At 48.8% G+C, this 25,567-nt stretch overlaps 1 protein-coding gene and 1 long non-coding RNA gene across 8 annotated transcripts in view; both read right to left on the bottom strand.

Moving 5' to 3' along the window:
* Positions 1-25,567, bottom strand: part of CUX1 (cut like homeobox 1) — a 375,851-nt gene that overhangs the window by 329,328 nt on the left and 20,956 nt on the right. The gene's annotated exons all lie outside the window — the stretch shown is intronic.
* On the bottom strand, positions 259-25,273 carry LOC128313700 (uncharacterized). Its single transcript, XR_008294757.1, has 3 exons — positions 18,412-25,273; positions 10,206-18,172; positions 259-6,760 (listed from the first exon to the last, which is right to left on the bottom strand). It is a non-coding gene; the product is annotated as an uncharacterized LOC128313700 (long non-coding RNA).

Raw genomic sequence — 25,567 nt, forward strand, 5'->3', positions numbered from 1 at the left:
AGACTCAGCCCTCTCTGGCTTTCCGCTTCTTCATGATAAACTCTCAGAGGACTGGTCTCATTTGGGGGATTCTACAAAGCCTTTCAGACAAACGATAATATCCATCGTGAATACTGTTTAGGAACTAGTATTTTCCAGTTTTAAAAAAATTTTTTAAGTTTACTTATTTACTTATTACTTACTTATTTTGAGACAGAATCCCAAGCAGGTTCCATGCTGTCAGCGCAGAGCCGGACCATGAGATCATGACCTGAGCCAAAACCAAGAGTTGGACGCTTAACCGACTGAGCCACCCAGGTACCTCTCATTGTTTTTAGAATTAAGGTGGCTCACAAAATACATTCCCCATCTTGAAGCACCCACAGATGAGATATTAAGTTTAAATAAGTTATTAAAAATAAGTGCCATCATTACGGAAACACAAATCAAAACCACAAGGACATCTTACCCTCACACCCATTAAGGATGGCAATCAAAACATACATACATACATACATACATACATACATACATAAATAACCAGGGGTACCTGGGTGGCTTAGTCGGTTGAGCATCCAACTTTGACTCAGGCCATTATCTCACGGTTTGTGAGTTCAAGCCCCGCATCGGGTTCTCTGCTGTCAGCACAGACCCCACTTCAGGTCCTCTGTCCCTGTCTGTCTGCCCCTCTCTTGCTCACACTCTCTCAAAAATAAATAAACATTAACACACACACACACACACACACACACACACACACACACACACAGAAAATAAGTACTGGTGAAGTAAGGCAATGAGCCCTTGCGCACCATGGGTGGGATTGCAAACTGGTGCGGCCGCTATGGAAAACAGTATAACCATTTCTCAAAATATCAAAAATAGAACCAACATATGATCCAGCAAACCTCTGGGTATATACTCAAAAGAACTGAAAGCAGGGTCTCAAAGAGTTATCTGCACGTCAATGTTCACAGCAGCGTTACTCACAAAAGCGACCCGAGTGTCCGCCCATGGAGGAATGAATAAGCAAAGTGTGGTCTATCCATATGACGGAATACTATTCAGCCTTAAAAAGGAAAAGTGTTATGTCATGTGCTACAACCAGGATCAACCTTGAGGACGTTGTGTTGAGCGAAATAAGCCAGTCACAAAAAGTCAAACACTGTTACGATTCCACTTACACAAACACCTACAGTAGTCCTCCATAGACGCAGAAAGCACCGTGGTTGCCCGTAGACGGGGGATGGGGAGTTAGTGTTCCGTGGGGACAGAGTTTTAGTCTCACAAGATGAAGAGCATTCTGGAGATGGTGGTAATGGTTTGCCCAATAGCGTGAATGTGCTTAACGCCACTGAGCAATACAGTTAAAAATAGTGAAGACAGTATCTTCTCTGTGTACTTCACAATTTTAAAAATTAGGAGAAAAAAGTCTGCCATCACATACACATTACGTGTGCCTCCGGACGGTCTGATGGAAATGCATGCCATCACCTAGGGAAGGATCGAGCCCCCCCCACCCCCGCCCCCCAAAAAAGCCCAAATGTGATCTTCCGAAATAGAAATAGATGCGGGGTGGGGGTAAGAAAGGGGGGGGGTGTTCTGGTCAATTAAAAGAATGAAAAGACTAAGATGCATGAACCAATCACAATGTGAGGATCTTACTTGGTTCCTGAATCGGATTTTCTTTAATTATGATATTTATGGGAAAATGGAAATTTGGGTATTTGAGTAGATAGTTGATATTAATGATTTTTTTGGGGTTTTTTTGCCATCTGGGGGGAAATATGATAATGGATTGTGGTTACATTAAAAAAAAAAGTCCTTATCTTTTGAAGATACACACTGAAATATTTATGGATGAAACAAGATCCACTGTCTGGGATTTGTTTCAAAATTAAGTTGGGGTGGGGAATGAGAACATACAGCTAAAACGAGGTTGGCTGTGAGCAGATAATTATGGAAGCTGGATAATGGGTACAAAAGGATTCATTATGCTCTTCTGTTTGGGTGTATATTTGAATTTAGAACCAAATTTTCCAAATACACTGAACGATATAGGGTATTTATCCTTTCTGAATTTTAAACTTCAGATGTGACATATCCAAACACATACCTGGCACCTATGTATCTAAGAAAACCAACACAACAGTTGCCCCCACACCGCCCCTGGCAATGGAACAATTTAAGGGCATACTTGGGTTGCAAATTATACCAGGATTTTAAATCTGCCCCTCAATGCAAATTAGGTCAGTATAATCACTCAAAAAGAGGAAAAACCCACCCTTCACAGGCAACCCAAAGGGAAAGGGGGCAGGTCCTGAGCCCGCCCAGCTGGAAGCCATCTCTGAGCACCTTCTGAGCCTGTTAGTGGGGCTGGTGTTGAGAGGGTCACATGTCACGGGCAGCTGTTCTCTGTCAAGCTGAAGGGCAATTGCAGGCTGGAAGGGCAGGCAAATAATTCCACGGATGGCCTGGTGTGATTTGTAAAGTGAGCCAAACCGAACACAGATACCATCAACTGTATGATGGGATTTGTTCCATAAACGTACCAGAATGTAAGCTCCTTAAGGGCAAGAATTACCTTGACCTCTCCCCACCAACCCCAGAACCAAGAAAGAGGGTCTGGCCCATGGCCAGGTGCTCAATACAGGCTTCCTGAGTTACTGGTTGCTTGAATAGATGTCATAAATACATATATTTGTAGGGAAATATCCAAAGGAAATGAATCACAACGTTCACGGTATAGGACTCTGGTAGTGGGATTATGGGTGATCGACACAGGGCTACCCCCCACCCCCCACCCCCTGGACATGTGCAAATCTCACGCATGCTCCAAGGCCCAGCAGGACCATTACCACCACTCAGGACCTTCTGTCCACCCAGCCCCCTAGCACTGAGCTCCCAGCCCTATGCCTGGCTCATCCTCCTGCAGTGAAGGCAGGAGCTCCTGGACACACAGCCAGTACCTGAACGAGCTCTGAAGCCCCAGTGTCTGGTGCAGAGCCAGGCAGTTCGTTAAATTCAAATGACCGAAACATCTCAGTCCCAAAAGACTGGGGCGACAGTGGGTTGCAAATGTTGACCCCTGTTAACTGGCCCTAAACACTAACCCACTGAATGTGGAAACCGATCTTCCACATAGAGAATCAACTACTACACAGAGTTTCAGATAATCGGCACAAGCGAAAGGAGGGGAATCCGAGGCACACACAATGATCCGCCAGGACAGAAACGGGATGATCAGGAGCACAGGTTCCACTACCAGGTGGATGCAGCCGAAGTCCAACATTCAAACTCCCCCCACCGGCAGGAACGAGGCAGGGCACACCCTCGCGCAAGCAGAATCGGTCAACACGAGGCACGTGCCTACCTCCTCCTGCAACCAAGCCCAAGTGGCCAACTCCAAAGCAAGTCAGAGCCTCGAACATCCAGAGACTCAGGATTTTGAGTCAGAGGAACTAGCACAACTCCTGGGTCGTAGCAGTAACTAGCTCAGGACGCTAGGGCAGGTGCAGCAGCAAAGGACCTGGGGCAGAGTTCTGAGTCAAAGCCCCTCTCCTCCCGTGACTCCCACAGACTGACTCAGTAGGGTGCCACACGGTAGAAACTCCTTCCTCACACTGTTGCTTTCTTTTTTTGAGGTATGATGTTGGGTATATGGTGCTTAAAAAAAATAAACACGTTATCTTTTAGAGATACATATTGAAATATTTACGGGGAAGTATGATGTCCTTTCCAAAATGCAAGTAAGCGGGGGCAGAGATGAAACCAGGCATAATGTTAGGTCCTAACTTTGTAAAGCTGGTTGAGGGGTAGGAACACGGAGGTTTCGTTCTAGTTGCCTCTCTACTTTGGGGTCTGTCTGAAATTTTTCTTAAGTGCACTTCAAAATACCAGGCAGCAGCAATGCTAACTTCCTCAAGGACAGTTGGTAACACATCTAGGGCCTCTCCAAAAAAAAAGAAGAAAAAAGAGGAGGGGAGGAGAGGACGGAGGTGGGGTGGAGGGAGTAAAAGAAAGAGAAAGGAAGGGGAAAAAAAAACCCCACTACTGTCTTTAAGACACTGCCCATAAAGCTTGTGGTAGCAGGAAGAGAAGAGGAGAGGAGAGAAAAGAAAAGAAAAGAAAAGAAAAGAGAAGAGAAGAGAAGAGAAGAGAAGAGAAGAGAAGAGAAGAGAAGAGAAGAGAAGAGAAGAGAAGAGAAGAGAAGAGAAAAGAAAAGAAAAGAAAAGAAAAGAAAAGAAAAGAAAAGAAAAGAAAAGAAAAAAGAAAGAACAGCGTGGCTCACTAAGAGGGGAGTTTATTGAACAAGTAAGTTATCAAATCAGCGGAGAAAACAAGCCATGTCAGTATTAGATCATTAAATCAGCATTCTGGCAAAAAAAAATATTTCCAAACGTTCTGATGACAGCTGGATCAAACCCGCCAATACTTGACAGTAATAAATACAGTTCTTTGGGAAGAGAACTAGGGAGTGACCTTACAGTTCCACTGAAATATGCCAAATAAGGGAAGCTCGGAGCTGCAGGAAATGGAAAAGACCAGCTAATATTTGGCAAGCTTCCTTTATGATCAACAAATTAAAATGTTAAGGAAGCAATTTGTTGAGAAAAGATATTTTTAAAAGGAGCTGAATCATGCAGGTTCAGCCCCGGATATCGTCAATTGGTAATTTTAAATCATTTTGTAAAAGTTAATGTTTTCAGCCCCCAGCAATCACATTGAAGACATCACCGAGTTAATCATAGACCCGCCTCCCTCCCAGCTCAGGTGGAGGCAGGGCCACCTGGTCTCCAGCGGCTGGGGCTTGGCTTACCCCCGGTGCACAGTGACTGCAAAGTCAGCTGCCATTGGAGGCGCTTTGACGAGAGGAAGAGAAACACGAATGCAGCCCGAGTCCAGCTTTAGGTTCCCAAAGACACCGGACGCCAATCCATCTTCAATCATTAGCCATCTGACCCACTTTGGATCTAGAAAGCCTAGGGTTACTGGATTTCTTCAAGGGGAGAAAGAAAAAAAAAAAAGGAGCAGTGTACTGGTTTCCACGATCCAGGAATAAATAGCAAGGCGTTCTTGGGATTAAAAAGCCGTTCCCATACTAGGGGCCAAGGTGTACCTTCATTAAGCAGCCACAGTTCACATGGTGGGGGGAGTGGGGGAGGGAGGGGACAGACTTTATAAATAGTGGCTCACGTGACTGATAAGTCAATGAAGAAAAAGTCCAGGGAGGGGCCGGGAGGGGGTGCTCTCTTATGCGGGAAGGAACACCAGACCTGCGTCCTGAAGGAAGTAAAACCAACTGAAGCAAACCCAAGTCAGCCTCTGAGATGGAACCCCTGCCACCACTACCCCAAAAACAGAAACTGAAATGCTTCTGGCGACACTTCTGTCCATTTGCTCGGTAACAAGCTGCTTCAGCTTTGTCGTAACCTTGAGGAATCTAGATAACGGCATTTTTTTTTCCTTAAATTCAAGCTCCCTGGTAATGAGTCCTGCTCCTGGGTGTAACAACTGAAACACAGTGTCCAGTGTTCAAAATACTCTGTTCTGGCCCGAGCACTTCACTGAGTGGAGGGCCTGGGCTGTGCACTCCGGGCATTTGCTTAAAATGCTGGCCTGGAGCCACAGATGCCTGACCTGACCCCTGAAGGGCCGCACTATCTGGAATGGCCCTGAGTGGCCGACAAGACCACGCCCAGGCAAAGGCTGGCTCCAAGGAAGGGGGCACTCAGCTCCCGTAAGAACCACCAGCACCAGGTGCCCACCACGAGGGACGAGCCTGACTGGAGAAAACACGTAGGGGGGCAAATTCACTGCTGTCCACACGGTTCACTCCAAGTCGACTGAGCTGGAGGATCCAGAATTTCCCAGGACTTAGTTCTACCAGCTGGCCAAAGGCATTTTACTAGTCCCCACCCAGAATGGAGAAGAGAACTCCCTTCTGTGTTGAAGTTCATTAACAGCTGGCCTCGAGCAAGGGAAGATCGCCTCTGCCACCTTCGGGGTCAGACTAGGGACCCCCACTGCTCCACCGAGACAGAGGTCAGGTCAACAGGTCCTGCAAGGACATTTCGTGACTTTAGTCCCGTTCCCATAGTCTCCGTGCAAAGCTGGCTAGGGGCCCCGCTGGATACACGACATCCAGGCCACCATGCTCCACGTGGAGAGCAGGGGACAGGGGCACTCGACCCACCCAAAACACCTGCAGACGCCCACGGAGCCGAGAGGGCCTCCAGGTGCTCACCCGCCCCGGACATTCAGACAACTCGCTCCCGGACTCGGAATCCTCACTTGCTAAGCCAGCCCGGTGAAGCGGGTCTCCGAAAAGCACCCGGAACTACAGCTAAGGGGGGAAAAATCCCCGCGAAAAACCCCCCAGAACACCTCCTTGCAATTATGCAAAGCCATGGGAAGGATGAAGTCATCCTGAGCCAAGTCGAGGTAAGGGGGCGACAGCCCTGTTGGGGCAGAAGTGGGGGGGAGAGGGGCAGACAAGCCCTGTCCACCCCTCACACATTTCAGAGAAGACGGTCCCTTGGCTTAAAGGAGCCGGCGTATTAATCCTCACTGGCTAAATGCCATCTTCTCGCTTCACCTGACTCCAACCTCACTCTGCTTTATTTAATTCAAAACAGCTGATTTCAGAGGTGTTCATCCTCATTTTTCATTCTAGTCCACATCTTTCCAAAAGCTGACTATTAAGAGCGGTGAAAGGCCTTTCTGTGTTGAAAACATCTTTTATGTGTTGAAAGTGGATGAAAGCCATGCATTTTGACTCCTGGAAAATAAAAAAAAATAAATAAAAAAAAATTTTTTTTTAAAAAGCACTTCTTTTTATTTCTACGGATATTTCAAAAATGACATTTACTGAATGCTATGCCTATAATATGCGAGGCACTGCGGGAGGTGCGGGAGGTGCGGGAGGCGCGGGAGCGTCAGAGCCCCTGCACAGCCCCTGCGCTGCTGAAGGCCTACAAGAGGCGCCAAACAAGGACCCAGGCGACCGACACCGGGTGCAATGAGAGCAGAAACCCGGGGCAGGCCCGGGGGCTTTAGAGGAGGGCAGATTCTGTCTGCTGGAGGGGATCGGAAGGGCTCCGGTCAAACAGAAACAGGAACTGGAGCTGGGCAGGGCTTGAGAGGCTGGGGGAGAAGGACGGGAGAGGGTGCTCCTGGGAGAAGACAGAGGCATGACCGAGGAGGGCCGGTTCAAAGGCCCAGGGGCCTGGTACAGCCGGCACGTGTGGGAGTCGAGGAGGTGGAGGTCAAGGAGGATGAGGCCTGAGGAGGGATCCCTGAGTTAATTTGGCTTCAGGAAAGCAGTTTCGGTTTGACACTGAAGGGCCCAGAAAGAACGAACAGGAAAGCTCGTAAGCTTCTTCTCCCGGGGGGTCCGGAGGAGGCTTTTCCTCAAGGGCCCGAGCAACAGTGGCTGCGGCAGCGTGACCGGCTGCCCCCCAGTCGTGGAAACTGGAGAAACGGTTGAACTTCATCTAACTGGGGCAACTTTTGAAGTCACTAACCACAAGGAGGAAGCATTCCCTTCGGGCCTGCAGGAAACAGATTGCGTTGCTGCGTCTGTCCCGGCTCGGAGAGGCCCAGCCTTCTCAAGGCTTTCCTAAGACCCGTCTGTTCGGGCCATCCTTCTGTGAAGCCCGCCTCCTTCCCACATCCACGAGCCTTCTTGACGGGCCCATTTTTAGAGCCTTCAATTAGAGAATGGGAAACAGCGGCCTGGGTAAACAATTAAGGTCAGGGAGGAGAATGGATGGACACACAACTCTAATGAGGTAAACAAATTGCAACCGTGGAATAACATTCTGGTCATTACGTATCGTGACAACTTAAAGCTTACTGGTTACTTGCACGCTTCCTGCTGACCCAAGCTGTTTCTCACACGGCGGTGGGGGGAGAACACGGAGAAGGCGCCAGACTCAGTGTTGGAACTTAAATTATAAAATCCCTGCGGAAACACTGAGGACTCTCCCACTGTGCCACCTGCAGGTGCCCTAAGCCTCGTGAGTTCGAGCCCCACGCTGGGCATAGAGATTACTTAAATAAAATAAACTTTAAAAAAAGGTGGGGGGGAAGGAGAGAAAACGGAGAGGGAGGATTGTATCGCAATCCAAAGTGAGTCTGTTTTTAGTCCTTTTGAGCATGTGTGCGTGTGAATAAAAACGGGTGGGAGCACGTTGCTGCAAATGAGGTGACATTTCTTGGTCCAGCAAGGGTGTAGGGTTAATAATAGCTCCTGTTTACAGAGCGGCTCCCTGCCGGCACCTCACATCTACCCCCTCGTTTTGTTTTTGTAACCACCCAGCCAAGAAAGTCTCGCCTCATACAGGTGAGGGAGGTGAGGGTGTGCGGCCAGGCAACCAGTAACCAATGCAGGCAGGACTGGAAGCCGCGCCCACCCCCCCCCCCCCCCCCCCCGGCACAGCCAAGGCCCCTACGGTAAGGAGACGGCTGTTCTCGGCCGTTCCTGAGGCAGCTCTGAAGACAATCCCAGCATGTGCTTCCCATGTGTCACTCACTGGCAGCCTGGCTGGGAGCAGCTCCCAAAAGATCGCTGTGAAAGACAAAACTGGTGTTTCCTACAAAACCGGTGTCCTCGTAGAAAGCCTCAGCCCGTCCATAAATTCGGTCCTCTTGAAAACGTGTGAGTTCCAGGTTAATGTGGCAGACCAACACATGCGTCATCTCTGCACCCTCGGCAGCAGTAAGGTCTGAACTCACAGGACACAGAGGAGAGGGGAAGGAGCAAAAGGGAAGCCCCTGAACGTGAGGGGCTGGAAGGTGCTGGACCAGCCACACCGCAGCCTCAAGAGAGCAGAGGAAGCTTACGGCCTGACCTCAAGATGGGACCCAATATGCAGTAAGGTCATCTGTTCCACAGAACTTGGACAGGGAGCGGCAGGGGCTTGGCAAGGTGGGGGCGCAAGGTGGGCAAAATGCCATGCAGAGGCGCAGGCAGACCCCTCCCCCACCTCAAGCAGCCTGGGACCTCCCCCCACCTCACCCCCATCAGCAGAAGACTGAAATTGCTCTCTGCCACACGCAGGGGGACTGAGTGAACATCCCAGGCCCTTCCCCGGCCTGGGCACTGGAAAACCGGCAATCAGCTGTCTCGCCCCCAACCTCCCCTCCCTGCAGGGAAACCAAGGGCCTCTTGCTAAAGAAACTGTCAGCTCAAAAGAAAAGAGCCACAGACACTGACACATCAGGGACTCCCCCCCCAAAACACCTGACTGATCTCTTACAGGGAAGGCCATCACCTGTCAACTGTCCCCAACTCTGCGCCCCCCCCCCCACTCTATATAAGCATGCTGACGCCTTGCTCTTAAGTATGGACAGATGACAGAAATGTCACCAGGCATTTGACGAAACCTCTAACTGGGACCAAGACAAAGAGAAAAAAAAAAAAAGAAAAGAGACGAATCAACAGGAGAAGGGATAAATAAAATTGGTCCAGTCACACAACTGGGTACCAACATCAGAGAAAATAGAGACCACGTTTCCTGCAACGTCACAGATGAATCTCCGTGACACAATAGTGAAAAAAGTAAGTGCCAGCAGTCGGCATGCCAAATGATACCATTTTTACAGAGCTCAAAACCAAGCAAGAGTAAATACCACAGCATATACACATTTGCGATAAACGACATTATTTTAAGGCTATGACATAATAGATACAGAACTGAGGACAGGGGTCGCCTGTCTGGATAAGGAGGCAGAGAAACAGGAGGGAGTCTCCCGGTGGATGCAAATTATTGGGGATGTTCTTGGGTTCAAGAGGGAGGAGGGGAGAGACGTTTGCGGATTTTAGTTACTACGCTTTGTGACCAAAATGTGTTCCATCCAATTGTTTACAGATATTAAATCAGACGGATTTTAAAAAGTAAAAAAATGAAGAGAAGTCAACGAAGACAAGAGAACTTTTAAAAGAAACCGTGGTGAATGCAGCCGGCGAGATCAAAAAGGACCCTTCGGGTGGGAACAAGAGTAGGGCGTAAGAATGTAACATTCAGAGAACAAGAAAGAAAACTCAGAAGTTACAACCATGACAGATAAAAGCACAGGAAGATTGGACGGTTGAACAGTTCTCCCAGATACATCAAAAAAGACAAAGACATGAAAAATGGAAGGGGAGAAAAATGGCCAGATTCGGCCACAAGGCCCGGCGCCTGCATAACGAACTCTGGAGGACAGAGAACGAGACCCACCCCGAGGAGAACCATCACGATCCCGGAGAACAGGAGGCGAAGGTCAGGGCTCTGAACGGTGTCACAGAGAAACGGCAAAGGATGGGAAACGAGCCTGTCCTTGACCAGCGGAGCCACGTCTTTGACTTGCGAGGGTGGAATTCTAGAATTCTATGTTCGGCAACCATCTTTATCAGGAAGCTACTGGAGGAGATTCCCCAAATGAGAGAAAGACAAAATCGCAGAATTCAGGAGACAGGGATCCAAAGCAGGAGGGGGAAAGGGTGGCCCAAGATGATGGGGAAGAGACCAGGAGGAAAGTGGGGGCCCTGTGCCAGGCAGCAGCCCGTCCAGCAGGAGAAGGACAAGGGACCAGGAGGGGGCTCCCAAAGAAAAGATGAACCCCTACCTACCTGATGTTTTAAGAGATACGTGTTGCTGGAAAAGAGTTTGGGGGTAAATTAGACCTTGTACACAGAAACTCCTATTTCCATAGTCGTAGCTATCCAAATGCCCAATAGTTGAAAATCGGGTGAGCAGAGAAACAAGGCCACTCTGCAGGGGCCCCATGGTGAGGCCTCCACTGCACCTGCCGGTCCCAGTCCCACGGCACCCCACCAGCAAGCAATGCCCACGCTGAAACCTGGGGACCAGGTGCAGAAGCCAGCTGCATAGACAGAGAACAGTTCCAGGGTGCAGGTGCTGACGGTGGGGAGAGGTGGGCAGGGGGCCGGGGCTGGTCCTTTTCTCATACTGATAGAATCGGGGTAAAAACTGAAAATAAAGTGCTTTGAGAGAAAGAAAACCTGCAAAAACAATGACTACCGTTAGGCCGTTTTTATTTTAAAATGAAATACATTCAAAAGGACGGACAACCTTCTTTTTTTTTTCTTTTTCTGGTTCCTTCAACAACTCCACACTGTGATAACCATAAGGATCACATGGAAGAGTGTTTATTCTGCCTTCACAACTGTTTTTCCTCCCAAGCTTCTCATCCCTTACCCTTTCCTTTTTTTTGTTTTTGTTTTTTTTTATTTTACTTATTTTTAGGTAAAGTCTATGCCAGTGTGGGGCTCAAACTCACAACCCAAAAGATCACAGGTTGCACACTCCTCCAACTGAGCCAGTCAGGTGCCCTCCCTGACCATTTTCTTAAAAAATTTTTAAGTGTTTATTTATCTATTTTGAGAGAGAGAGACAGAGTGAGCAAGGGAGGGGCAGAGAGACAGGGAGGGAGAGAATCCCAAGTTGGCTCCGCACCGTGAGCACGAAGCCCGATGTGGGGCTCGAACTCAGGAACCGTGAGAGCATGACCTGAGCTGAAACCAAGAGTCGGATGCTTCACGGACTGAGCCGCCCAGGCGCCCCCCTCCCCCCCCCCCCCACACCCTGACCATTTTCTCAAGGCAGAACCTAGGAGCTCTGCTCCAACCTGGGCTGGAAATGTCAGGTGGAGGGGGCTCCCAGCCTCCCACTTCCCCAGAGGCTGCCGGGAGCTGCTGGGACCAAAAGCCCAGGAGGCCCTTCCTGTAGCCCCGGGCCCAGCCGGGCACCCGGGAGCACCTATGTCTCAGGGGAGCCTCGAGCCCCTACCAGGCACGGAATTCTTTTTCCTTATCATCCAAGATTTCTCCCCAGTAAACTTTCTGACTTTGCTCCTGAAATCCCTAGGGGCTGCTGCATGTTCTGTAAAACGATTTCACCATTTCCTCCAAATTTTGTCTTCCTCTTACATACCTAAAAGTCAGACCCAAGTGCGCTTTATAGGAACTGCCTACATTCAAAATCCAGGCAACAGTGCCAGTCCGTTAGAGATTACATGATCCAGGAGGGAGGGAACGCTAATATTAGCCACTCTGCCCCTCTCCCATCCCCCCACGGCGGCTCCCCTTCAGAAAAGGACAGGGCTGACTACATAACAGCCCAGATCTGCCGCCAAGGAAGAAACACCTACTTGGAAACAGCCTTCCAGATCCTGGCCAAGAAAACAAAACTCAGAGCCTGACACGTAAGTCACATGGCAAGCTGCTGGGTCCTGCTGGTCGCTGTCAGCAACCACCGGAGACAAAAAAAAAAAAAAACAAAAGATGCCTTGCGCGTTGCTCTACACGCGCTCTCTTTTCTATCTGCTGTGCATTCGAGAAGCTGCTAGGATGGCTTGTTCTCATCCTTCGAGGTAGGCACATTCCCCAGGCACACAGCCTCGCTGTACCGACACGGTCCCTTCTGAACAAAACTGGGCCCCCGGAGAGGCCCAGCAGGCCAAGGAAACAGGAGGAGAAAATTCAATCACTAGTCCCAACCGACACCGGAGAATCCTTTGGCCATCTGGATCTGAAAGGACTTCCACTTTCAAAGTCCTCCTCTCCGTAGGAAGTTTGCCACCAAATATTAAAAGCCCAAGGTGCCAAGCACTGCATGACTCACGTTTTTCATTTGCCCGCTGAACGTCTGACGTGCAAGCTACTCACGCCCAGGAGCAGGCTTTTGCCTTAAAAATGCAATTATTCAAACTGAATTGGGTCTAATGTGGAAGCAGATATTTTTAATCTTCTAAGGCAGAACAGTCTTTGGGGAAAAAAGCGTAAAAGAAAAATACCAACGCCACAACATCAGTACGTACCCGGTGAGCCAGACGGCCCAGGCATCCCTGCCGCCCTGACGACGGGACATCTCAGTCTGGGTTACTACCACTATTATTCTTTTCAGAGAGGGCGGTCTCTTCTGGTGAGCTGCCTCCCCCGTAACACCTTCCTTGACTTTTTCAGGCTAAACCAACCAAGGATCGTGGATCAGGCACCGTCCTAAGCGGAGTCTTAACAAAACCCTTACGAAGTGAGAGTAGTCTTACTATCACCCTTGTACAGACAGAGGAAGCAGGTTAAGGGCCCAAGGTCACACGGCTCATAAATGGAAAAGCAAAGGTTCCAAGTCAGAAGGGTCGGCCGCCCAGGCCAGCGTGCCCTCAGCCGGCAGGGCAGGCAGCTGACGGCTTCTGGGCGCATCCAAAGGCAGGCCACCCAGACAACCCCACGTTCTCACACCGAGAGCCACCATTTCCAGATGACGGTACATCATGGGCCCAGCACAATGAGCGGAAGAAAGGCGCCCCAAAGTTCAACTTCCAAGTGAGTGTCTTCGGTCTCGGCCCCGACATTTGCTACAGCGCAGGAGAAAATACGCCTCCTCCACAGGGATGGTCGGCACAGGGGTCTAACCAGAACCTAACTTAATCACTTAGTGGCTCGGGCTAAGCATAATGAAGGTTAGTGCCGAAATCCGTCCCGCATCCGTACGTTCCTCAACAGTCTGCATGCAGAAACTGCCCCCGCACGACACAGCCCGGGGCCTGCAATTCTTTTGTCTTTCTGGTCTTCTGCTCCCAAGTGGACAGCCAGTCCTACCTCGAGGACGTCCCTTGCCTTCTTCCGATTTGTTGTTTTAACGTGTTAGGACCTTGAGAAGCAGATGATCGATACTATTAGAAGCGTGTGTACAAGAGGAGCTGGGTGGAAGCGAGGCTTGGGAGGGGGCAAGAGAGGCGCCCTTGGAGAGCCATCCCCTGGCAGCTCAGCCCCCTGACTACTACCTGTGTTCTGGAAAGCTCATTGGAGCAGATAAGGGAAGCGTCATTCTCTTAAAATATGAATTAAATAAAACCAACCCTCCCTTTTAAGGATCTAGCCCAGTGCTTCTCAAATTCTAATGCGTCTATGAATCACCTGGGGAATCTCATAAAAATGCAGATTCTGACTCAGGAGGTCTGGCTGGGGCCTGACATTCTGCACTTCTAACAAGCTCCCAGGGGATGCCCAAACGGGTTTGTGGACCTCTTTGAGTAGCGAGAGTCTACGTTAGAACAGCGCTGTCCAGCAGAAACGTAATAGACCCATTTTAACTGTTCTCGCAGTTAGCCCCAGGTCTAGCTAGCTGGCCTCCTCCATGCCGTCCACCAGAATTCCTGGGTGTTAGCTGGGAAGTGATCAGAATTTTAGCTGTGCATGAATTTTAGTTGGATGTTCAACCGCTGTCAATTCATAATCAGTCCATACTGTACCCTATTCCTATCATGAGAAACTTTTAAAAGGTACCAATACCCACCCCAAACTAGCAGAATCAGAATCCCTGAGGGTGGCCCATGCCCAGGGGGATCTGCGGCCCAGGACATCAGAGGCAGGTAGCCCCAGGAAAACAGGTGTGGCTGGAGAGAAGACCCCAAGGTTGCCTGAGGGGCCTCAGTGCACCCCCTCAAGCCCTCTAACCACCAAACTCAGTGACTGACAAGCTGTAGCCTAACTCTCCCCCCTCAGGGGCAAGGGATCAGCTAATACCCTGGGGCCCAGGCCGAGGGATCAGGGGTCACCAGGAAAAACAGTCTGAAGGAGAGGAAACACTAGACAAAAGAAATTAACCAGCCCAGCAACCTGCACAGACGAAGCAGAGTTCATGGATCCGAACTGAAACAGATGCAGCCAAAACGAGCAGAGAGGACAGAGACGGGCTGGTGTTAATAGGACAGAGATACTGACTTTAGAAACGGAGAGGAAAAAATAAATACGGGAGTGGGTCTTAATCATTTCAGGAATAATCTGGATTCTGAATTTCAGGAAAAGAAAATAGATGGCATAATTATAAAATCCAGCAGAGGGAAAAAAAAAATCAACCCAATCAAACATTGCAAGGAAAGATACCCTCCCGAAAATAATGGTAAAAAGAAAACATAAAATAATACTCCAGAAGTGCTAATATAATCACAATTACCCTAAATGTATGCCAGTTAAATTCACTAATCAAAGACAGACTCTCAACCTGGGTTTAAAAAACAAGATCCGGGGCGCCTGGGTGGCTCAGTAGGTTAAGTGTCCGACTTCAACTCAGGTCACGATCTTGGAGTTTGTGGATTCAAGCCCCGCATCAGGCTCTGTGCTGACAGCTCAGAGCCTGGAGCCTGCTTTGGATTCTGTGTCTCCCTCTCTCTCTGCTCCTCCCCAACTCATGCGCTGTCTATCTCTCTCTCTCTCTCTCAAAAATAAATAAACATTAAAAAAATAAATAAATTAAAAAACAAGATCCCACATCGTATATCTAAAATAAAACACATTTAAAGCAAAAGGATCTGGAAAGACTGAAAATCTGGACAGAAGAGAAAAAAGCTTTATCGGGCACACAGAAACTAAAAACAAAAGAATAAACAAAATTACTGTAGCATCAACACAAATAGAATGTAAGGTGAAAAAAACATCATAAAAGAGGAAGAAAGAGGCTGCACAGACACCAGGAAAAGAAACTGTTAATCAGGAAGATGTAAAGACCGTGCTCGTATGTGCATCTAACAATATAGCCTTAACATTCTATAATAAAACAGCTGTCAAAACTATGGGAAGAAAATTAGCAGAGGCGTAGAAGAATTAAGTACCACAGATAAGCTCAAAATAATACATGGAAAATTCTATCCTCAAACAAAAAACACATTACGTTTGAGCACATATGGAACATTCCAAGTGCAAATGCCATAGGGTCTCTTAAATATCTATTCCAAAGAAATCGGCATTCACGTGAACTATGCTCTCTGGCCATATGCAATCAAAACAGACATCAACAGAATAAAAAGTTTTTGTTTTGTTTTGTTCTTTGACAGAGAGAGCTCGTGAGCACGCATACGAGCAGGGGAGAGGGGCAGAGAGAGTGACAGAAACTCAAGCTGGCTCCACGTTTAGTGAGGAGTCAGACACAGGGTTCGATCCCACGACCCGGGGATGACGACCTGAGCCAAAATCAAGAGTGGGACACTCAACGGACTGAGCCAACCAGGCACCCCCAAGAAGTTTTTGTTTGTTTGTTTTTTGTTTTTTGTTTTTTTAATGTCAAAAATCCAGGGGCCCTGGCTGGCTCAGTTGGTAGAGCACGTGACTCCTAATCTCAAGGTTGTGAGTTCAAGCTCCACGTTGGGCGTGGAGCCCACGATCAATCAATAAAATAAATGTCAAAAATCTAGGAAAGACATTCAATTAACTAACCCTTGGGTTACAGGGGGAAATTACAAAACGAATACAAAATTACGAAGTGAATAAAAATGAAAGCACTAACTGTCCGTTTATGGAGCAGTGCTAAGGCAATTTTTAGAAGAAATATTACGGCTTTCAATACACTCATCAGAAAACAATAAAGAATTTAAACTATTAAAAGCTGAACTTTCAAAAAAAGACGTTTGCAAAAAAGAGTGCCCTCTAAGAGGAGTGAAATAAAGGAGAAAAATCAGTGACGCAAAAGAAAAAAAAAAAAGGACAAAGAGGGCAAGAAGGGCAAAAGGCAGGTTTCGTTTAAGAGCTCGTAAGACAAACCAAACTCTACAGGAGACTGAAAAGAAGTCACAGAGACGTTCAGAAATACAGAATCTAGAAAGAAAACGCGAAGCAGCTAGCACTAAAACAACAGATTTACACAAATCACGAAAATATTATGAACACTCATACAAGAATAAGTGTTAAAACCACGATGAAATGGACATACTTCTAGAAAGTTAGAAAATGCCCAGATGGGTCTACAAAAGGAAGAGTCAGACTAATAAAGAGAGTGAGACGGTAAACGCCTGCTCGCCACACTCAGTCTCAGGACCCACGGCGGGACAGGGGGAGCGCGATCACACTGAAGCTACAGGCGTTCCTCATCTCATAGAAATGATCCCAAAACAAGTTTAACCTATTTTACACGAGACCCGTAGAGTTTCAATTCCAACTAGATATGGGTAAGAAAAGTATATAGGCCGATTTGATTGGGAAACACAGATGTCAAAACTATGCATCAAATCCAACCATATTTTAAAATTCAAGACACGGTTGGCCCCACAATGCACTGCATGATCTGGCCTCAAAGCATCCATCACTGTAATGCAATTTATCACACGCATGGACTAAGGGATCAAAGTCGCATGGCCATGAATAGATTTTAAGAAAAAGTATTTGCTAAAGGTCAACACCTAATTATTATTTAAAAAAAAAAAAAAACAACTCTCAGAAAAGGAAGGGAAAGGGAATCAAGGTAATTGCTTAATCTGTTTCAGGCGTCTACCAAAACTTCCCTTGAGACCAGGAAAGAGCAGGCCACCATCACTAAACCACTATGCAACGGAGTCCTTGAGTTTCTGGCCAACAAAACAAGCCACTCTGGTTCAAGGAGTGGAAGGAAAGGGGTAAACAAAAGAGTCACTTATTTTGCATATGATATTATCCCCAGGGAAAGGTAACAGAGTCAAGGTAATCAGTAAAACTAGAAAGAGACTCAGCAAGCCTGCCAGTTTCAAAATCGGCAAACAAAACCAGTTGTTTTTCTTCCATACCACAATCAACAATCAGAAGAAAAAAAAAATGTTTTTAAATAAGACACTGGTCACAACACCACAAAAACTGTAAAGGACTAGAAATTAATTAAATAAAGATTTCACAAAACCTTTTTGGAGGAGGAAGACCTAAATAAATGGAGAAGTATCTTTGTTCAAGGATGGGACAACTTAAAAGGTCTTCATTTCCCCCTGCCCCCAAATTAACCTGTAGATTTCATCCAAATGCAATAGAGACTCCAGCAGAACTTGAGGGGGAACCAGACAGATACGTGCATCAAAGAACAATAGACCTTGAGTCGCCAAGGTGCTTTGAAAAAGAGCCAAAGAGGATAAATTCACGTGATCAGAAATTAAAACGCATATAAAGCCACCGTAAAATTGGGTGGTGCCAGTGCAAGAAGAAACAAATAAGGGGCAGAACAAAAGAATGACCCTAGAAGCATCCCCACATGTATATGAGGCCCTGACGTACAAGAGACGCAGCTCCCAAAATCACAGGGTAGGAGACAAAACAACTGTTCAGCAATGTTGGAAAACCTGGCTACCTATCTGTACAAAAACCATTTCCAACCTAAAGATCTAAACGAGGAAGACCAATGTTTGATAGTTATGTGACATAGCCATCAAAATACAAGTATCTTTGGGGCGCCTGGGTGGCGCAGTCGGTTGAGCGTCCGACTTCAGCCAGGTCACGATCTCGCGGTCCGTGGGTTCGAGCCCCGCGTCGGGCTCTGGGCTGATGGCTCAGAGCCTGGAGCCTGTTTCCGATTCTGTGTCTCCCTCTCTCTCTGCCCCTCCCCCGTTCATGCTCTGTCTCTCTCTGTCCCAAAAATAAATAAAAAACGTTGAAAAAAAATTAAAAAAAAAATACAAGTATCTTTGGGGCACCTGGCTGGCTCACTTGGTAGAGCATGAGACTCCTGATCTCAGGGTTATGACTTCAAGCCCCACGTTGGGCATAAAGATTACTTAATAAACTTTAAAAGAGAAAAAAAAAAAGACAGGGGGGCCCTTGGGTGGCTCGGTCGATTGGGCACCCAACTTCAGCTCAGGTGACGATCTCACTGTTTGTGGGTTTGAGCCCATAGTTCAGAGCCTGCAGCCTGCTTCGTTTGGATTCTGTGTCTCCCTCTCTCTCTGCCCCTCCCTGGCTTGTGCTCTGTCTCCCTCTCAAAAATGAAAACCAACCAAAAATGAATTAGAAAAGAATTCATTTTTAAAGAAGCATTAAAAAAAAAAAAAGTACATGATAACCTTTGTGATTCCGAATGGGGAAAGATGTTCTCAAGAGGGAAATCACACACCAAACATGAGGGGGAAAATCGGATAGATTGGAGTTCATCAAAATTAAGTTTTTTTACATATCGAAGGACACTACAGACAAATCAACAAAAGAGACTGGGAAAGATTATTTGCAACAGCAAAAACCAACAAAGGATTAGCATGCAAAACATACAAAGAACTCTTACAAATCAACAAAAAAAAAAGTAAATCATTAAAAAAACAAAACAAAACAAAATACTATATGACCAGACAATTTACAGAAGGGTAAATCTGAAAATCTTAGAAGTATAAAAGAGGTAGGTAACAAGTATGAACCTTACCGGTGATTAGAGAAGAATCACACAACGCTGAAGTACCACTTTAAAACCATCAGAATGGCAAAAAGTCTCCAGGAAGTGCTGACACGAACGTGGAGAGAGCAGTGGTGCCTCTGCTCTGGGAAGCAATCTGGCAGCACTTAGTGAAATTAACAGCCCTTTTCACTCTGGACCCAGCAACCCACTCCTGGACCAGCCATCATGCCCTGTGCGTTAAGGATGCCAGAGGCACTGGGGTATTAGAGACCACAATGTGGAGCCACCCCCACGGAAATGGACCCAGAAGCCGGGCGGTGCTAAGAACTGAACTTGTGTCCCCCAAATTCATATGCTGAAGTCCTAGCCCTTGAAGTGATGACATCTGGAGGTGGGTCTTTCGAAGGTCATGAGGGTGGGGTCCCCACGATGGCATTAGCAACCTTGTAAGAGACACCAGAGTGCTCCCTCACTCTCTCTCAGGCCCGTCTGTCGCCTGGAGGATACAGCAGTCTGAAAGCCAGAAGAGGACGCTCACCAGGAATGCAATCTGCAGGCACCTTGACCTTGGACTTTCAGCCTCCAGAGCTGTGAGAAATAAAATGTGTGTTGTTTAAGCCGCCCAGTCTAGAGTATCTTGTTAGATCAGCCTGAGCGAACCAAGACAAGTGGATTCTTCAGATGGAATCCAACGCAGCTATCATGAAGGACGACCAAACTGTGTAGGGAGGAACATGGTCAGATCTCCAAACCAGTGACGAGTGAAAAGGAGGGAGAAAGATGTACAGCACATCCCCAGACAGGAGTTAAGCTACTTATACCTACAAAGCAGGGTGCCCAGTTCACAAGAATACAGCTGTGTAGAGGCACACTAAACACCAGCATAGGGCGGGAGGGCCAGCGTCTAGAAATGGGGGTGGAGCCTAAAGGAAGAAAAACTTACTAAGATGAATCATGTGTGCTGTGAACTGATGAGTGATGAGGGTGAGACACACACACACATACCCCCAGAGGCAGACAGAAAACAGGGGTCTGGATTTTCCTGCCCATCTCGTACAAATCGGTGTTAAAACTCTTACACTTTGACTTAAGGATTTCAATGTTTAACACCATAAAACAATCGGCCGGATGTTCCTAAACTTTTAAAATTACAACGAACTGAGTTGGTGACGGCCCTCCGTGTCAATTCCACACCTATCTGAATCAACAGACCCTCGCAGAACACACACACACACACACACACACACACACACACACACACACACACACACACAGCTGAAAAAGATTTGGTATTTTGCCTTAACTTCTGGAACCCGTCAATTTCATTCACAATTTACACCAGCTTCTAATTATACTTAACTGAATATTAACCATTCTAATTGCTTAATGCTTTATTGGCTCCATGCAAAGTATCGAGGGACATCTGGCTGGGCAAATGGGACCCTGCCTGCTGCTAGGAGAGACAGCTTGGAGCACACACTCCTCCTCATGCTCTCATGTCTACCCTCACCCAGAACCAGAGTATCTCAAAAGCAGGACTAGTAAGTCCACACCAGCAAAGCAGCCAAAAGAAACTTTCTACCATCCGGATTTTAACCGTAACACTCCTGTTTCCCATCACAGAAAGTTGGGGGCAGGGTGACTGCAAGACTGAGGGCCCAGGCCCCTTCCACATTCCTGCTCCGCGTCCCCTGCATTGCACACTGTCCTGCCCCCCAACCCCCACCAGCCCACCAATGCTTAGATTGGTGGCAGCTGGCCCTGGAGCCTCTTTGCCCACAGGCACGTTCATGGGCTTTGTCCTGGCTCATCTCCTTTTATGAGAGAAGCAGCACGTTTCCAGCAGCAACCCTGACATCCCCTGCCTCTCTGGCCAGAACTAAGTGCAACCCCCACCACGCCTGGCCACAGGGAAGGCCCTGCCAGGACAGTTTAGACAAACATCTGGTTTCGCCCCGGTGCGGGGAAGAGTGAGGAGGCAGGCGGGCGCAGAGGGGAGAGACCCCAGGGTGGGCCACCAACAGCATCTGCCGTTAGCCAAACACACAGCCTGCTCACGCGTCCACCTGTCTCTCACGCTGGTTCCAAAGTGCGGCAGCTCCACCATGCAAGGAACCCGACGAGGCGGCCGGAGGGAGACCAGAGCAGGGAAAGGTGCAGCGGCCCAGGCATTAGATGAGCACCTGGAGAACAAACAGGAGCCGCACCCAAGACGTCAAACAGCAGCAGGCTCGGAAACGGGAACACAGAGTCCCCATATGTGACCCAGCATTCCTACTCCTGGGCGTGTACCGAAAAAAGCCGAAAACGCTTCGCACAGAAACTTGCACACAGACAGGTGTTCGCAACAGCATGATTCGTAAAAGCCCCAAAGCGGAAACGATCCAAATGCCCACCGTTTATGAAAGGATCATCAGATGTCGTATACCCACACCGCGGGATCTCATTCGGCCATAAAAGGAATGAAGAATGGATACACACTACAACGTGCGTGAACACAGAAAATAACTACACCGAATGAAAGAAGCCAGACACAAAAGGCCACGTGTTGTAGGGTTCCATTTATATGTGAAAAATCCAGAACAGGGAAATCCATGGAGGCAGAAAGTAGAGTGATGGTTACACAGAGCCTCGGGCGAGAAGGGGCAGGGGGAGGCGCAGGGCAGATGCAGGGGTCACGGCTAACAGGTACGAGCCTCTTGCTGGAGGGTGGAAAATGTTCTGGAATTCGACTGTGGTGACAGTTGCACAACATGATGAACATGAAACTGAACTGCACACTTTAAAAAGGTGAATACAGTGGATTTTATATGAATTTGATCTTAAAAAACAAAAAGTAACAAATGAGTTCCTGGCTGACTCTGTCTTGATCTCGGGGTGATGAGTTCAAGCCCCATGCTGGACATAAGAGCTTACATTTAAAAACATTTAGAAATTAAAAAAAAAAAAGTAACAACACAGGTATGGGCGTTGTGTGCAGGGAGCTGTCCTCTGAAGCGTGTTCAATAGAAAAAAAAGTGTTCCGAGAGCACTCTGTACCAGGACATCCCCTAACCAAAATGTAAACCTAGTCGTATACTCAAAATGTTTTCAGGTCACACTGTCCCTTAAAAAACAGAAATCTGTAAGACGTTTAGACACCCTATTGGCCCTCTCCCTAACCCAAATATCAGCCTCAGCTCAAGCTTCCGGAAGCAGGGGCTCCTCGGCCAGCGCATCTGCTCTGTACACCCAATGGGGAACACACTGGAAAACTCAGAGACGGCATTAAAAAAAAAAACTCTCTATTTGAGGCGTAAGAATCAGCTTTTGGAAAAACGCCCTAAGCCTCTCAAATAAACAGCAGGCATCTCACAGACACAGGACACTGGCCACTGAATTCCATACGCAGGCACCTCTGTTTCAAGTCCCTTCCAAGGAGCCTCCCGGCAAGAACAGCTGGATGGCAGGTGTGCCTGGGGCAGGGAGGGCAGGCGGGCAGCTGTGCTGGGACATGGCGGAAGGGCCCGACCCTCCTCCTCCCTCGTGGGAACGCTGCATCCCCATTCTGGAAGGGGCTGCACAGCCCCCATTAGGAGACGTGGGTGTTTTAGAGGCAGCCGTCAACTCGGGTATTTCTTAGCTAGACCCCTTCCCTCCTCCTAAGGCAAAGTAAAACCACCACCATGTGCAAAGTTGGGGGGGGGGGGGGTGGGCAGACTTTCTGGAAAGTCCGCAAACACACACTCTGTCCTGGGGTCTGAGGCTCGGTTTCCTGGTCCCAGAAGCCCTGCATGTGGGCCACCTGGAAACAACACCACCACGCAGTAACCTTTTTAAACCTGCTTCCACCTTCCTTGTTCACCCCAGAGTGGTTCTCACACCTTTTCTTTTCGCTGGAAACCATCTCTTCGGCTCTTTGACACTCCGCTTTAACCTGGGAGCGGCCTCCCTCCCGCATCCCAGAAGAATGTCACAACAGGGCCCTCCGCTTCCCCTGGCACCCCAAACTTACAAAGAAGAGTCCTTCCCTTCAACCTGGAAACAAGTTCGAGCCTTTGCATCCCCAAACAACCCTCCCACACCCGCACTTCCCACGCGTCTCACACCCCGCACCTCGCACCTCAGCAGAGGGGGATTGGAAGGCGCCCTGGGCAACCCAGGGGCAGGCGACCTGTCCCTGGGGCACCGTGGCTCCCATGCTGAACGGAAAGTGGCCCTCCCAATAGCCAGCAGGCATGAACCCCCACCAGTACCTGCCTGACTTGCCACCAGGTATCACGCTATAATTAGTCATTGTAATTGAAGCCGAACGTAATTAATTACATAATTTCGAAGTGTTCAAGTTTAATTCCATTAAAATTACATCATGAAACTGGGGAATTACAAAGGATTACCGACAAAAAGCAAATAGGGATGAATAAAGGAACTCCAGACTGACTCCCTGAATGTCTGAGTCACGCCCAACGCTCAAGAACAGGATAGTAGTGACCGCACCTGCCTTTAATAAACCCGTGGGCCCAGCCAGGCGGCAGGGTGCAAGGGCTGCCTCTCTAAGGGCCAGCCCCAGGTGACACCAGCCTGCCGGACTTCCAGGGTCCAATGGACCCAGAAGGCCCTCCCTGCGCCGCTCCCTGCCCCTCCCCCACTCAGGTTCCTCTGCTGACACCTCGCCCATAGGTGGCCCCTTCTCAACCAAGGCCACCACGACCCCACGGGCCCTGCCCCAAAATTCCAGGGCCCAGGTTCGGTCTGCCCTCTTCCTTACCCCACACCCTCGGGCCAGTATCTTCTCTCCTTTCCCTCCCCACCTCTCACCAGAACTGTGCCTTCCACACACCCCTCCCACTGTCTTTACCACCCCTCCCGCCTCACTCTGGTCAGCCCTTCTGATGACTCAGTGGGGCTGTGCGCTGAGGTCCTGTTCTGTCTGCTCCACGGCCCTGGGCACGGGCAATACGTCATGGATGTATTCCATACCTTCGCTCTCCATCTCCCTGCTAGAAGGTAGGTCCCCTGAAGGCTGGGGTTTCCCCACTGTTCTGGTCATTAGAATGCTGTGCTACAACCCTGCATGGTCCACAGGGGATGAAATCAGTCAAGGGAGCAGGACAGCCAAGGACCACCTTTCCAGGACCCAGGCCTTATAACCCTGACACCTGGGGATACGGGGTGTCCTGCAGTTCATCGACCAGCAGGGTTGGGGACCCGTTCCTCTTGGCACCCCAGGGGTGATCAGGCACCGTGGAGACACTCTTGAGGAATGAACGAATGGCCCCAACGGTCCGTGCAAAAAAGGAGTCACTCCAAAACAAACCAAACTGCCAGCAACTTCGCTCAAACACGCTGCTTATTTCCAAGCCGGCTGCACCTTGTAGGTTTTCTTTTTAAATTTGTAAAACTTCATTACAAAAAAAGCTGCATCGTCCCAAAAAAACCAGACACGCAAAAACAGTCATCTGAATCCAGAGTAGCCTAGAAGCTCCGTTTTTCCACGATAATGTCCTCGACTAAAGTAAGCTGAGCTCTAAGGAGTATCACCTGGCCAGACTTTCTTCTCTCGGGACAGATGCTCACCCGCAGACCCCTTACAAAGCCAGCCTCTCACCAAACACACCCCAACAATGCCTTCCATGTGTAACTGAGGACGGAGCCCTGGTGTGGCTGGTGCTGGCGGGTGATACTGCACGGATCTGAACCCAGCATCACTGCTGTGCCTCAATCGGCCAGACTCCCAGGGGCTCAGCGAGCGGGGATTTTGTCTTGGCCATCCAGAGTGAAAACACAAATATTAGGCTCTCACAGCAAATTGTTCCCCAACACCAGCTCAAGTCCCATGTCTCAGAGATCAGCCCTGGTTAGGTTCGCGTTCCCCAGCCACTGCAGCTGAACAGGGCACAGCCTCTGGGCCACCAGCTCCTTCCCTCCTTCCCCGTGGCCCAGGTCCCGGGATCAGGCCTCTCTCCTGCCTCCCATTTCCCCAGATCTCTTCCGCTGCCATTTGCTGGATGCACAGACAGGGCACAGAGGATAGCAGGGGACACAGAAAGGAGGGCTACCTTCAGCTCGAGGCCATCACTGCACCCCAGGTACCAACCAGATAAAGTTTGCTGATGGGAAGATTCATTGCCGGCCAAGGAGGATCGGATTTACCTTCTCTTTGATGCTCCATCGCTAGGACTCCGAGTCTCAAGGCAGGGGAGGCTCTAGAAAAATTCTCTCGAGTCTCAAGGCAGGGGAGGCTCTAGAAAGGCTCACAAATCCACCAAGGTCTCCCACAGAAGGTGTCCACCCGCCGAGGTCAACTCGGGTACATACACGTCCACCACCCCAGGCTTCATTTTCATCCCGGGTGACTCACACTAAGTGACTTCCCCACCCCAAACTCATCTCAGGGCTGGGTGCGGGGAGTGGTCCATGGACAGGGGCCTGCTCCTGAGTCCCCCCACTGCAGCGCCTCATCACGAGGACCCTGCGGCTTCTGCAGA

The sequence above is a fragment of the Acinonyx jubatus genome, chromosome E3, assembly GCF_027475565.1.
Source record: "Acinonyx jubatus isolate Ajub_Pintada_27869175 chromosome E3, VMU_Ajub_asm_v1.0, whole genome shotgun sequence".
In the NCBI taxonomy this organism is placed as follows: Eukaryota; Metazoa; Chordata; class Mammalia; order Carnivora; family Felidae; genus Acinonyx; species Acinonyx jubatus.